We start from the raw sequence: 5,000 nt of genomic DNA, 5'->3' as shown, positions 1-5,000 counted from the left end.
GGATTACACATAAAAACAATAAGATCAGAAACAAAAAGAAAATAAACAAGTGATAATTAGTGAAAATACTTAAGTGTTTTTTTCACGACTTACTACATCGAAAACACAAAAAGCGAATTATTTCAGTGGAAGATTGTTAAACTTTTATTATTATATGGATTTGTTTTCTGAATTAATGAAATAAAAGCGCCAGTCTTGAATATTCTTGCAATTTAAATCAGAAATCAAAGCAAGCCGTGACGTCTGACTCGTGAAAGAAAAAGTTGTTATTCTTTTTTCTTTTTAATTCTAAAATCGTCAACCCAGCGAAGTGATTAATCTGGAAGCAACACTAAAGTAGTTCAAAAACCGACATTGCCATAAGGTTGCAATCTATTGATTGATTTCATTTTATTTTTAAGCTTTTGTTCTTCTTTCTGCTTCATGCGTTATTTTTTTCACCTCGCCATTGACGTATCTGGCTATTAAAGAGTCAAAGGAGAGCTAGACAGCCTGTCTCGCCTGTATGCCTTCCAGCAAACGACAAATGATCTGTTTATGGAAATAAGGGCGTCTGAGGAATTCGAAGGAGATATACGTTGAGAACTTCTCGGATTATTTGATAGTAATCAAAATTGTGGATGAAACTAGAATGCACATTGAATGGTTGTATCTCAATCCGCTCTGTTTTTATATTCACTATGCCTTTAAGGTGAAAAGAGAGGGAAGATACTTTGTTTTTATATCCGACACTTAAAATTATCATGTTCTGAGATTCATTGATGACTTTGTTTATGTTTATGTGCTATTGCTATGTGAGTAGAAATCCATACAATAGTGGATATTCTTTAGTTACCGCATCTATTCAGATTCCAAGTAATCTTACAATAATGTTATTGGAGACGATTTATGTGTGAATCTCTTTGGATTTATTATCATATGCTATATTCCATTTCACAACGTGTACTAAGTAACCTCTGATAACTGAAATTGCCACAATAATGTTAAATCACTACGCTGTTATTTGTCTCCTCGACAGGAATTTACGCCATTTCCTCAACAGGTAAGTGGAAATTTACGTTAGTGTAGATTCAATCACAAAGAAATGAAAACAAAACAAATATAATAGTGAGCATTCAATTGTACACTACTTGCGCTCAAAATCGCTTTACAAGCTAACAACAACTCTTAATATGTAGGACTAAAAGCAATGCCTGTAAAGGCGCTATCAGACTTTTTTGTCAAAGAAAAATAAACGCCATTATACAGGCCGGATATTTAAAAAATAATCGAGCATTTGTATAGAGCAATATTCACTATAAGTGCTCTATGTGCTTTACAAGGTGTTACAAGCCAACAGCAACATTTAACATGGTGGACGAGACATTAAGACTGTTAGGCAATATAATTTTCTTTCTTCAGAGACCACGCTATCGGCCAGGTACTCATTTTACACCTGAGTACGAGGAGAGAATGTGAGTAAAGAGACTGTTTCAAGAACTCAACTTTGCGCCGGGGGTCCGCGTAGCTCAGTTGGTAGAGCACTCGCTCACAAACAAAGGGACTAAGATCGATCCCGGGTGCAGTCGAGATTTTATTTCCGAACCCCCCCCCCCCCCGTCACTCGGAAGTAAATGGGTAGATGGGTCTGTTAAATCTGGCGTCCTATACATAGGGTAGCAAGCAATTGCTATTGTCCGTTTCACGCTATATATAATAAACTCCAACTCCATGTGTCTTATGGCTCTGAAGGACTACTTACAACTTTGCGCCGCTCAGAGGAGACGGAAACCTGGGACCTATCGGTTTGAAGGCGATTGTCAAACATAATATAAGACCACAAAGCCGCATGTGCACAACATTCCTTTTACATCTGAGTGTGGTGAGAAAATACTTTGCGCCTCGAATTCAAAAGAGACAAAGTCAAAGCCACACATTGTCATCATTTCATTTTCAGGTTTAATTTACAAACCATACCGGAGGAACAAACTTTTTAACATACCGTAAAAGTTAAAGAGTGCAATCTTCACGTATATATTATTTGCATCGGTCTTCGAGTTTGCGACAGGTGTAAAACTATATTGCAGACAGTTGACACGGTCACATAGTGGAGTATACTTTTTAAAAAACTTTTGATTCCTTATAAAACACGATCATTGTACACAGACTAATTAAAGTAGTAGTAGTAGTAGTAGTAGTAGAGTTAGTTAGTATAGTAAGTAGTAGTAGATATGTAGTAGTAGTAGTTAGAAGTAGTAGTAGTAAGTATAGTAGTAGTAGTAGTAGTAGTAGTAGTAGTAGTAGTAGTAGTAGTAGTAGTAGTAGTAGTAGTAGTAGTAGTAGTGTAGTAGTAGTAGTAGTAGTAGTAGTAGTATAGTAGTAGTAGTAGTAGTAGTAGTAGTAGTAGTAGAGTAGTATGGTAGTAGTAGAGTAGTAGTAGTAGTAGTAGTAGTAGTAGTAGTAGTAGTAGTAGTAAGTAGTAGTAGTAGTAGTAGTAGTAGTAGTAGTAGTAGTAGTAGTAGTAGTAGTAGTAGAGTAGTATTAGTAGTATGTAGTAGTAGTAGTATAGTACAGTATTATTAGTAGTTGTAGTATTAGTTTAGTAGTAGTAGTTGTAGTAGTAGTAGTAGTAGTAGTAGTAGTAGTAGTATGTGTAGTAGTAGTAATGTAGTAGTAGTAGTAGTATAGTATAGTAGTAGTAGTAGTCAGGGACGGCTGGTAATAATGGGCAGGGTGGGCAAATACCAGCCTGTTTTTTCAAGTTATAAGCTGTATTACCAGGTCCGAAATAATCTAATTTAAATTAGATCATTTTAAAAGTTAGTACTTAAACTTGATACTTCGTACTGAAATCAATTTGTATGTATTTTTGATAGATTGCGAATCACCATGCACCCCGTAATGCATAAACCAGGATACGCTCCTGCTCTTTTTTATCACCCCCCCCCCCCTTTCCCAACCATTCCACTCCGCCCACATCGTCATCTCATCGTCACGTCGCCTGACGGTGATTTTGCTGTCTGGCCTCTCTAGTTCTAGGTCGGGCTAATTCAAATGAGCCCACCTTATAAACCAGTGAGCACTAAATAGAGATTTTGGCAAACGAACTTTTTCTTATTTATTGCCTTACTTGTGCTGGTACCATTGCTGTAATAACATTGGGAAGGTTACAGTATTGAATTAAATTTATCAATTTACTAATATTATATCAAGTTAGTATTAACTTGTGTTGTTTTAATATATTTGTTTATCCATTTAAATTATTTCTTTTTTTTTTCTCGTTTTCTTTAGTGCTTCTCAAATTCATTTATTTAAATTGTTGTCTTATTTGTTTCTTGTTTTGTTTTGTTTTGTTTTTTTAAACAAATTAATTTGTTCCTTTTAAAAAAATTCTTAAAGTAATTACCGCTGTATTTTTATTGTCAGACTAAATATTTTTGCAAAACAATGTATTTTCTATTGCATTCCCTCTAATAAAACACTTTTATTCAGACGTCACGACTAAATAATATATAAAATACAACCACCATTTTGGTTTACTCAACAATCAACAATTGAATTAGTATACAAGAAATACTCTTCTGAGAAAGGAGAGAGTTGAATTCTAACTAAGTTATAGAGGAAATAAAGACGTTTAAAGGAAGGGTGGGCAGATTCCGTACTTGCCCGTCCTGAAGCAAATTCATACATAAGATAGTTCGCGATGAAGAGGCGAGAAGCTAGGGGTTGGTTGGGTAAGGAGTAAAGATAACACGGCCGTTATTGTTATAGTCTAACGAATGCATGAGGAGAGATTGGTAGCATTATTTTGTCTTAATTGTATTGTATGAATTATTGGCGAAAGCCTAAGATTAAGTAAACTTTGTTTTTATTTGTCTTTTTGTTTTTACTATGGAACTGATACTTGTCATAGAAGACCTGCCTACTTGAAATAGGAAAATAAAAATCGTAGTTTTCAGGGTTAATAAAATCGTAGATATTTTAACTATCCTTTAAAAAAATCACCGGAATTTTCGTCTATTAAGGTATCAAATTTTTTAAAAACGAGAAAAACTGATTGGAAACGTAATAATGATGGTGATGGTGGTGGTGGTAATAGTGATGGTGGTAGTAGTAATGATGATGGTAATATTATTATTGTTATTATTATTATTATCATTATCATTATTATTATTATTATTATTATTATTATTATTATTATTATTATTATTATTTATTATTATTATTATTATTATTATTATTATTATTATTATTATTATTGTACGTATTGGTGGTATTACGATTGTTGTATTTTTGTGGTTATTAATGGTATCAATTTATTGTTTGGTTCCATTTACCATTTTTGTCCACTTTCATGTATGTTGTCATCAAATTGTATGATTTAATGGCGAAAGCTTAAGATTGAATAAACTTTGTAATATCGTACGGTAATCATCATTGTCGACGACATCGTCGTTGCCATCATTATCATCATCATTAACAACAACAACAATATTAACACCAAGTACTACAATAGCAATAAAAACAATATCAACATCATCATATAATTTTCGTCATCGTCTCCACAACTATCATTCTAACCAAAAGCACCACCAAAACCACTACCATAATTACATCCTCCCTCACCGTCTACTCTTCCTCCTCCTCCTCCTCCTCCTCCACCACCACCATCACCGCTACCACTATTCCAACCACTACCACCACCACCACTATTCCAACCACTACCACCACCGGCACAATCATTTTAACCACCAAGAGAGCAGTAAAAATGATGCAATTTGAGCTCTGAATGAAACTCGAGTCATATCGCGGTTGTTGCTTCTCGATGAAAATTTTAAAGTTACTACGTACTTCTGAAAATGTAACAGAAATATCAATCTCGCCGTTGAGGGATTAAAGCATCTCTTTAATTTTTTGAGTGAACGAAATGGACTTGTATTGTCAAGGTGTTGTCGCATTTTGTCTCGTCGCTTTATTTTTTGTTGTTGTATTCTCTTTCGTGATTCCTTTTTGATTACGTT

At 34.2% G+C, this 5,000-nt stretch overlaps 1 protein-coding gene across 1 annotated transcript in view; it reads left to right on the top strand.

Moving 5' to 3' along the window:
* The window catches only part of LOC144973161 (noggin-2-like), a 34,508-nt gene that overhangs the window by 95 nt on the left and 29,413 nt on the right, over positions 1-5,000 (top strand). The window contains exon 1 of the mRNA XM_078915282.1: positions 1-1,042. This exon is cut by the window's left edge and continues 95 nt beyond it. The gene's annotated coding sequence lies outside the window, so the exon portion shown is untranslated. The remainder of the gene's footprint in view (positions 1,043-5,000) is intronic.

The sequence above is a fragment of the Berghia stephanieae genome, chromosome 5, assembly GCF_034508935.2.
Source record: "Berghia stephanieae isolate SIO BIC M18660-M18661 chromosome 5, UCSD_Bste_1.3, whole genome shotgun sequence".
Lineage (NCBI taxonomy): Eukaryota > Metazoa > Mollusca > Gastropoda > Nudibranchia > Aeolidiidae > Berghia > Berghia stephanieae.
The sequence above is the reverse complement of the archived record's forward strand: the minus strand, read 5'-3'. Positions and strand labels throughout refer to the sequence as shown.